Source organism: Physeter macrocephalus, chromosome 18 (assembly GCF_002837175.3).
Source record: "Physeter macrocephalus isolate SW-GA chromosome 18, ASM283717v5, whole genome shotgun sequence".
In the NCBI taxonomy this organism is placed as follows: Eukaryota; Metazoa; Chordata; class Mammalia; order Artiodactyla; family Physeteridae; genus Physeter; species Physeter macrocephalus.
The window spans coordinates 95,830,686-95,840,538 of record NC_041231.1 but is presented as its reverse complement, the minus strand read 5'-3'; the positions used below and the strand labels follow the sequence as shown (position 1 = coordinate 95,840,538).

The window sequence follows — 9,853 nt, the reverse complement described above, 5'->3', positions numbered from 1 at the left end:
ATTTCTGTGCATTAATTTTGTATCCTGCTACTTTACCAAATTCATTGTTTAGCTCTAGTAGTTTTCTGGTAGCATCTTTAGGATTCTTTATGTAGAGTATCATGTCATCTGCAAACAGTTACAGCTTTACTTCTTTTCCAGTTTGGATTCCTTTTATTTCTTTTTCTTCTCTGATTGCTGTGGCTAAAACTTCCAAAACTATGTTGAATAACAGTGGTGAGAGTGGACAACCTTGTCTTGTTCTTGGTCTTAAAGGAAATGGTTTCAGTTTTTCACCATTCAGAACAATGTTGGCTGTGAGTCTGTCATATATGGCCTTTATTATGTTGAGGTAAGTTCCCTCTATGCCTACTTTCTGGAGGGTTTTTATCATATATCACACTGATTGATTTGCATGTATTGAAGAATCCTTGCATTCCTGGGATAAACCCCACTTGATCATCATTTATGATCCTTTTAATGTGCTGTTGGATTCTGTTTACTAGTATTTTGTTGAGGATTTTTGCATCTATGTTCATCAGTGATATTGGCCTGTGGTTTTCTTTCTTTTCCCCACTCTATTCTTTATCTTCAAATTTTTCTGAGCTATTCTTGGCCATTTGCTCTTTTATTTGAATTTAAGAATTAGGTTTTACTACAACTCTGTTGGGATTTTTATTGGATTTTCATTCTTTTTATAGATTAATTTGAGTAGAATTGAAGATTTTACTATATTGGTTCCTCTCTTTCATAAACACAGTATATTTCTCCATTAATTTATGTCTATTTTAATGTCTTTTTTAAAATATGGAAAGCTTCAGAAATTTGTGTGTCATTTTTGCACAGGGGCTATGATCATCTTCTTTGCATTGTTCCAACTTTAGTATATGTGTTGTCAAAGTGAGCATTCAGAAGAAATTTCTTAACTGTTGGATTATATTTATGAGACTGAAAAAGAGATTAATCTGGACTAATTATTTCTATCAAACATAAAAGCATTTAGTTGTGTGCTGACAATGGGGAAAATGTTTCTGGCTTTTGCTATCTTGCCCCTTCTAGTATCTAAACAGAAACTCTTTTTCTGTTGATGGTCTTGACAGAGCAGTGCAGCAGGACAAAGGGGTTGGGAAGATGGGGAAAAGAAAAGAAAAAGAAGATGGCCAGATATGACTAGGAAGAGGGCTGGGGAGGAGGGACGGCTGATTGGGCAAGTGAAATGGGTGGAGAGCAGTTGGGGGGAGCACATGTCAGCAAGTGTGGATTCTCTGAGTTTTGCTTTTCTGGAAAACCAGCAGTATCACTTGGGATCTTATTAGAAGTTCAGAATAGTGGCCCCACTCAGATTCACCCAATCAGAATCTTCATTTTAACAAGATCCCCAGGTAATTCTTATGCACATTAAAGTTCCAGAAGCTCTTAGTTGCCCCCAACCAGTCTGAGCCAGTCCTGATTGGTGTCATCAGCCTTAGACCTATTAATAGACAAAACTGGTTTGGTTGCCTAGAGACCTGGAAATCTGGTTCCTCCTGTAGAAGCTGAGTCTCAGAGTTCTCTCACTACTTTGGCCAAAGCCTTGGGACTCCAGTTGGCCTCAGTTTCTCTGCTACGCATGTCAGTTCTCAGCAGGGATTGGATCCTAGCCTTGGACCCCAGCTTCCTCAGCTCGGGTCCTCGTGCTTTGCCAAATTCTTGCTCTGCCCATTCCTCTGGGAAGCAGGATGTGCTTTTCTACTCCCTTCTCAGCTTCTGCTGGGGACCTGCTGTGACTGGACCAATCACCTGGAACTGTGCCTGATTTTGACTGTTGTCACCAGGACTTCTTCCAGAACTGCTGGCAGAGAGGATGCACTCATATAGCCTAATAGTCTGGCTCAATCTGTGTTAGTCATGCCCTTTGACCGCTGCACACTGGTCTGCCTCGCTGCTTCCTGGGGATGGGCCAGCTTCTGAAGACAAACGCTCTGTCCCCTCTGTCACGCTGGATCTTGGCTTCTTCCCCCTTCCCATGGCCTGAGCTGATGTGGTCCCAACCTGCCTTGCACACAAATGTCTCCTACAAAAGAGAAGGAGGCCAGCAGAGAATGAGGGAAGCAGGCCTCAGCCCCTTCTCTCTCTTAACTTCTGTAACACTTCATGGCACTTCATGGCAATGCTTGTGTGCAGACCTTGAGATTCCAAGCATTGCCCTTGGAGCCCTTCAGGTAAAAGATATCCTAAAAGTCCTGGACGACTACTGACTACAAACAGGCCCAGTGGTTTTGCATAACTGGTACTTTTGGGTCCTTTTTCCAAGGTGGAGAAAAATCTTTGTGGCCTGACTTACTTTATCAAAACAGGCCAATCCATATAGAAGCTCAATAATTTCTCTGGTTACCATATAACCATTTCACTTTGACTGATGGTGTTATATGTCCTGCCATGCTCAATTTATGGTGGAACATTATACAAACTGTATCATCTGCTACCGTGTTTTAAGCCAGCACAAAATGGTATGAAGTTCACAACAATCAGGTTGGCTGTCAGTTATAGAGGCCAATTTTTATATAAACATTACTCTCCGCTAATTAATAGACCACTGACTATATCTTTAAGACTGTTGCATCATTTCTATTCTAAGAACTATTCTTATGGTGATTTAAAAAAGAAAAAAGAAGACGGAAAAAAAAGAAAGAAAACAAAAAGAAGTGTGGCAGCGCCCACAGGAGCTAAGTAATGGTGTGGGCGTTGTTTCCGTTATTTACATACGTAACACTTTCACAAGAATCCAAATGTCTTACAAAAGAAAATACAAATTGCAGTAAAGAGGCGATAACACAGTTAAGACACAAAGAAAACAATTACCCAAAGGAAGATTTAAATTTGGCATCAATCGTCTACAGCGAAAGAATGGATAAGTATCCACTGACTCTGTTTGTACATACAAAGGTAGGCACGTGGCAGCATTTGCCACAGTCAGAAAAGAAGTTCCATGTAAAGTAGAAGGAAAAGTAGTAATTAAAAATGTCTCATCATTTTGAATAAGAAGTACACGCTATTTAATGAAGTCACTCCAAGTTTCCAAAGTTGCATGACAATCTCATTGAATGAGCAGAGATGGGTAAATATATGATTTTCCAAAAAGCAGTCTTGGCCAAGCAAAATCAAAGGTCCAGGAAGAAGTTCCTCAAGATTAGCAAGAGGATATGGATAGGAAATAGACCTATTCATTGCACTTTTCTGAAGGTCCAGATTTTCTCAGGATAGACTTTATTGATAAATCATGAAGAAACTGTATTTGAAGTTAGTATAAAAAACCCAGTTTTGATGGATAACATGAAAACTCTCCTTTATTTGCTTTCAGTTTTATGCCTGATGTTATGTCATTATTTGAACAGGGTTCAAACAAACCATTCAAACTTTTGGAAAACGGGAAACCTGGTACGGGGGCAAAATACTCTCAGGAAAACTGTCTAAAATGTTGCAGAGGCTTAAGAAGTGATGAGTATATAGAACAACACATCACTACTACTGCTATGATAACTTTAGTATGTGCAGTTACGGTCAAACCACTCAAAATTACAATGTCATTTGTCTTCTTTGTATCTCTTTTATTTTTACAAGTCACATGGCAAAATCAACAAATACTACATCATCCCTCTGAGGATTCAGCTGTGGAAAAAGCATCTGCTAGCTCATCTCTAGGGTAGCTATTATTAGCTTGCTTTGATTCTTTCATACGATACGTACCCATGCTTATTAAGCTGTTTGTTTGCCTCCTTTGTCATATTCCTCTATGATTATGACTACCGCTATGCAGTGTACTCCAGTGCAACCCAGAGGTACCCATTTCCATAGGCCTTTCCAAAATTGATGTAATCTCCCTAGTTTTAAAAACATTATCTGGGGGTAAAAAAAACCATGCAACATCATATTTGCACTGATATTAAACCTTTCTATAGAAAATATTACAGTACCTGGACTGGATTGTATAGCGTTACCCCCACCCCGCAGATCCATGATCACTCAGAACCTGCGAATATGACCTTATTCGAAATAGGGTCTTTACAGATGTAGTCAAATTAAGATGATGTCATACTGGATTAGGGTGGGCCCTAAATCCAATGACTGGTGTTCTTATAAGAAGGTCCTGCAGAGACATGGATGTACAGGAAGATCATCAAATGAAGACAGAGGGAGAAATTGGAGTGATGCAGCTGTAAGCCAAAGATTGCCAGTAACCATAAGAAGCTAGGAGAGAGGCTCAGTACAGATTCTAATCTCAGAGCCTTTGGGGGGATGTAGCCTTGCTGACACTTTGATTTTGGACTTCTAGCCTCTAGAACTGTCAGATATAAATTTCAGTTGTTTAAACCACCCAGTATATGGTATTTTGTTGTGGCAGCCCTAGGAATCTCCAGATTATGCAAGTAAGTACTTTAAATTACATAAAGACTTGATATTAACTTTCCCATAGATGATGAAACTAGGGGAGGAAAAGGCTACTTGTCACGGTGACATGGCAAGTCTAGACCAAAGGTGGGATTAGAAACTGGTCATTCTGGCATCACAAGGCAGGAAGAACTACAAAAGAATGAAAGTTTCAGGTAAACCACTAAGACATTGATTTCACATTTTCAAGTGAGGTATAAGACCTCCATGTTGCAAAATTTGCAACACAGGTTGTCAAAATCGGATTACATGGCTTTTCAACCCCTTACGTATAATAAATACAAAGTACATTAAAAATGAAAACTAGAGATTCGAGGTGAGGGTTGTTTTGTATAGAGTAGTCTGTGGGCTGGGTGTCCTCCCCCCAACCAATCTTTCTAAATCTCTGGGGGCAAATAAAATGTGAGTGGTTCCGTTGAATCAGATATGGGCCACTCACAAGAGAAAGCAGACGTGCGGTTATCTTGCATTCTTTCTAAGAGGGTCATTTGGATGGGTAACCAGATGAACAAAAATACGGAGCTGGTACCAGATTTCTGGGGTCCCAGGAAAGAGTAAGTGATCGGCCATATTAAGATGTATCCATTCATCTGCAGGGAAATCCAGGTGAGAGAAGCCCTACCCTGGAGCATCTCCGGAAAACTCATACAAACCAACAAGAGAGGCAACTTGGTATATCTGTCAAGGCCAAAGAACTCTGATACTAGCTCTTCACACGACTACCAGGCAAGTAAGAACTTTCTTGCTCCCCTCTCCTCATCTTCCTCCCAGTATTCTAACCGCAGAGAAGTGTGCAGTCACCTTCTGAAAACTGCAGGGGGCAGGGATCAGAAAAGAAAGGGCACATGGGTTGCTCTCCTAACCCAGTTGTAGCTCTTTGTAGGAGGCTGAGATGGGGATGAGAGAAACCTGTTGACGTTTTTAATGTGACATGAATCCAGACACGATAATTACTGACCAAAGGATATATTGCCTGGAAGTGACTAGAAGAATAAAAATTTGATCTAAATTTCACCCAAGAGCAGAGAAAGTGCTAACTCTGGAATAAATCTGAAGTGTTGCTTTATGATTGATTACATCCTATGAGTCACACTTGTTCAATGTAACAGTTACATAACCATTTCTAAATGCAATTGAATGGAGCAGTTCTTATAGAACCTTCTGTAGCGTTTTCCCCTATGAAGTCACCGTGTTTCTGTCTGAAATTTGGAAAATTATATGTCAAATCGTCCTCACAGAGAATTTTGTCCTTTTTACTTATTGTTTATCAGCACTTATGAAATTTCTAAACTGAAAAGCATTATATGCTTGGTACAGATTAGGTGCTCAATAAATGTGGAATTAATAAAGAAATGAATGGGCAGTGAAGAGAAACTCTGATTGCCTGGGTTCTTTATAAACCCAGGCTATCCTCAGATTTCTTTATGGTAGAGTAAGAAATATCCCAGGTTGGTGATTTCTGAGACATTCCAACCATACACTTATGGTCTCCTTACATGGAATTATAAAACATGAGCATTAGAAGGAAACTTAGGAGGTGATTTAGTCCAACCCTTTCATTTTACAGATGAAGGCCCAAAGAAGTGAAATAATTTGATTAAGGTCACCTTTTTCTATAGTATCAGTGCTAGGCCTGGAGACTCTGACAGCTGACTCATTGATAGTGACATTCCTTGGGCTTCTTGCTAGCTTGGCTTTGGTGGAGTGATAGCTTATGTTCTCTTGTTCGTTTTTTCATCAATAAAAACAGAAGTTGCACCTAAGAAGCAAACATGAAATATCTACTTGTGCTCAGAATTGCACCTGTACTTGGAATAGAGTGAGGAGTTAGGACCACCTACTGCCCTCAAGGAGCTTATAGCCAAGTGGGGGAGACCAACAAGTAAAACACAACTATAACGAAGTGGGCTAAGTGCTATGAAAGAAAGAATCACAGTGAGCTACTTAGAAAAAGCACCTCATCCAGCCTAAGGGTAATGGAGGGCTTGTTAGAGGAGGTGACATCCGAGTTGAGTCCTGAGAATGAGGAAATGTTAATAAACATGGTGTGTTTAGCAAACCCTGAGTATTGTACTATGGAGGTATCACTGAGTACAAGGGGGTGGGAAGAGAGATGGGTCAGAGAGATAAGCAGGAGCCCAAACATGGAGGGATTTCCATGCTATAGTAAGATGTGTAGACTTTATAGAAAGTCTATCAAAAATTACTGAAGTATTTTTTGCAGGGGACTTATGAGGCCTGATTTCTGCCTCAGATATAACAGTCTAGCTACAGAATGGGGAACAGCTTTGAGTGGGATAATGTAGGCAGAGAGGCCAGCTGGGAAACTATTGAAATAATCTAGGTAAGAAAAAATGGCAGTAGAGATGGAAAAGGCAAAAAAATTTCAGAGCAATGTGCTATGGACTGACTTGTGTACCCCTCTTCCCCTAAAGCCCAATGTGATGGTATTTGGAGATGGAGACTTTGGGAGATAATTAGGTTTAGATGAGGTCATGAGGGTGCCCCCCCCCATGATGGGATTAGTGCCCTTATAAGAAGAAACACCAGAAAACTTGCATTCTCTTTTCACCATGTGAGGGCAAATTAAGAAGGCAGTCCTCTACAAGCCTGGAAGAGAGTCCTCACCAGAAACTGAACATGCTTTGATTTTGGACTTCTAACCTTCAGAACTGTGGGAAAATAAATTTCTGTGTTTAAGCTAGCTGGTCTGTGGTACTTTGTTATGGCAGCCCTAGCTGAGTAATACACAAAGGAAGTTGAATGAAGGATGTAGTGATGTATTAGATGTAGGGAATAAGGAGAGTGAGGAGCCAAGGGTTGGATGAGTGTCCAGACTTACTGTGTAAAGAGAGAAGCCTAAAAAAGGGAACACTGGCAGAGAAAGGGGAAACTTGGTAGAGACCAAAGAGAGTAGCCAGAGAGATTAAGGAAAAACAGAAGAGGCCAAGAGAAGGGAGTATTTTTTTTAAAAAAGATAATGTTCAATTGTGCAAATATTATAAAAATGTCAAGTAAGGTAAGGTTGAAAGGTGTCCACTGGCTTCAGTGATAAATGCCTTTGGAGACCTTGGCAAGAATTGTTTCAACATTGTGAGGGCAGATATGATACCACAGTTGATTGAGGAGAGAATGAGATGTTAGGAAGTATAGACAGCTAGTACAGGAAGCACATTTAAGAATCCTTGCTTTGAAATGGGGAAGAGAAGTGGATAGGTAATGAGAAGGGAAGGAAGCAAGGGGGATTTTTTTAATGATATAAGCTTTTTAGGAGGGATGACGTTGAGGACATACTAGAAGAGAGACAATAATTGATGAGCAAGGTTACTGAGTGTGCAGGCCATGATGGACTACATAGCTCAGATGCAGAGACTGGCTTTAGGAGGGGCTTCATCCTCCATCATGGGAGGGAAGTAAGAATGAATGCAGATGTGTGCAAGATTGTAGGTGCAGAGTCAGTCGTACCTGATGGCTTCCGTTTTCTTCATGAGGTAGCAGGTGAGAGTGAGGTAGGTGGTGAGATGTTAGGAAAGGGGATGGAGGAGGTGGCTTCAGTGACTTGTGTGAGGAATGGGAGAGAGAAACAGGGCTGACGATAAACCCAGTAGGCATGGCTGGCAGCATAGGGGCAACTGGAAATTTTATTCCATGGAATTTTGGTGCACCAATTCCCTCCACTGTGCAATTTTTCTTCTTCATACTTAGCTGCATAAACATAGAAGAAGGCAGAGAATTAGGCTGTTACAAAGTTTGGGTTTTGCCAGTGAATGAGAATGAAGGACAATGGGAAGAAAGTTGAGGAGGTCAAGGAAATAAAAAGTTAGGAGCTCAGAGGATTTCTACTTCTAGGGATATGGAGTAGATGTATTTTCCCCATTCTTCCTGCTACATAGAACTAAAAAAATCCTGGATGTTATATACAAAACAAATATAAAAAGACTGAAAGGTGAAGCAAAGAAAGCAGACCAGCTAGGGATCTTGAGAGTGGGGAGATGGCACAGTGGTGAGTTCCCTGAGTTTTCCTTTTGTCTCATATATTGCAGACTCAGAGTGGAAGAAGGTGGCAATCCACAAACACAGACAAAAAGGGCCCCAACAAAGGTCTGCTTTCTCTAAGGACAGGAAAAAGGCAGTCTAGAAAGATAGAAAACTTTTAGACAATAAGAGCTTTATCAGCATCAAACATTACAGAAAAAAAACCGACCCCACCTTCACCAGCAAAGGCTGAATTAGGGGCCTAGACTTCCAAAATCACCAGGCTGTAACAAGACATCCTAACCCCTTTGCTGGAATTTCATCCTTGCTGGGTGGTAGTTCCTCCTCCTGACCCCCCTACTCCCTAGCTCTGGTATTGGTTGATACCAGATAGGGAGCACAGACTAATACTCTCACCCTGAAGTAACAAGGCATTCTTCCCTCTCCCCACTGGGGTGGTGTCAGAGAACGCCTAGGAGTAATGAAGAGCATCCTCCCTTGACAGTCAACAGAGGCCAAGTGGGACCTGAACTTCTACCCTCACCTGGCAGTAATGAAGCAGTGTCTACCACTCCGTCCCCAGCAAGATCAGTGTCAGAGGAAGCCAGCTAAAACAGAAGGTTGAAATAAGATCCAGAGTCTCAAAACATATATCCCAAATGTCCAGGTTTCAATAAAAATTACTTGTCATACCAACTGTATTAGGTCCCTAGGACTGCCATAACAAAGTATCACAAATTTGATAGCTTAAACAACAGAAATGTATTCACTCACAGTTCTGGAAGCTAGAAGCCAGAAATGGCAAGAACATGTTCCCTCTGAAGTCTCTAGGGAAGAATCCTTCCTTGCCTTTTTCTAGTTTCTGATGGCCCCTTCCACTCCTTGTAGCTGCATCACTTCAATCTCTGCCTCTCTCATCACATGGCTATTTTCCTTATGTGTGTGTCTGTGTGTTCTCTTCTTATAAGGACACTAGTCATTGAATTTAGGGCTCACCCTAATACACTATGACCTCACCTCAACCAATTACATCTGCAAAGACCCTATTTCCAAATAAGGTTACATTCTGAGGTTCCAGATGAACATGAATTTATGGGGAACATTATTCAACCCACTACACTGTCATACCAAGAACCAGGAAGGTCTCAAACTGAATGAAAGAAAACAATCAAAAGATGGCAACAGCTACATGGTAGATATGTTAGAATTATTCAACAAAGATTTTAAAGCATGATAAAAATGCTTATATGAGCAATTACGAAAACATATTAAAAAAAGAGAATCTCAGAAAACAAAAAAGCAGCTACAGGAAGAAACAAATGGAAATTTTAGAAGAGAAAGATACAATAACCAAAGCAAAAGACTCAGTAGATGAGCTGAAGAGTAGAGAGAGCAGAGGAAAGAATCAGTAAACTAGAAGATAGAATAGAAATTACCAATCTAAATAACAGAAAGAAAATGTGCTGAAATA

The 9,853-nt window shown here is 40.6% G+C and overlaps 1 long non-coding RNA gene and 1 other non-coding gene across 2 annotated transcripts; one reads left to right on the top strand and one right to left on the bottom strand.

Annotated features, from left to right (window-relative positions):
- Nucleotides 1-765: 765 nt before the first annotated feature.
- On the top strand, nt 766-8,132 carry LOC114484193 (uncharacterized). Its single transcript, XR_003676798.1, has 2 exons — nt 766-3,661; nt 5,004-8,132. It is a non-coding gene; the product is annotated as an uncharacterized lncRNA (long non-coding RNA).
- Nucleotides 781-887, bottom strand: LOC112064384 (U6 spliceosomal RNA). The gene has a single exon (XR_002891498.1). It is a non-coding gene; the product is annotated as a U6 spliceosomal RNA (small nuclear RNA).
- Nucleotides 8,133-9,853: the final 1,721 nt, after the last annotated feature.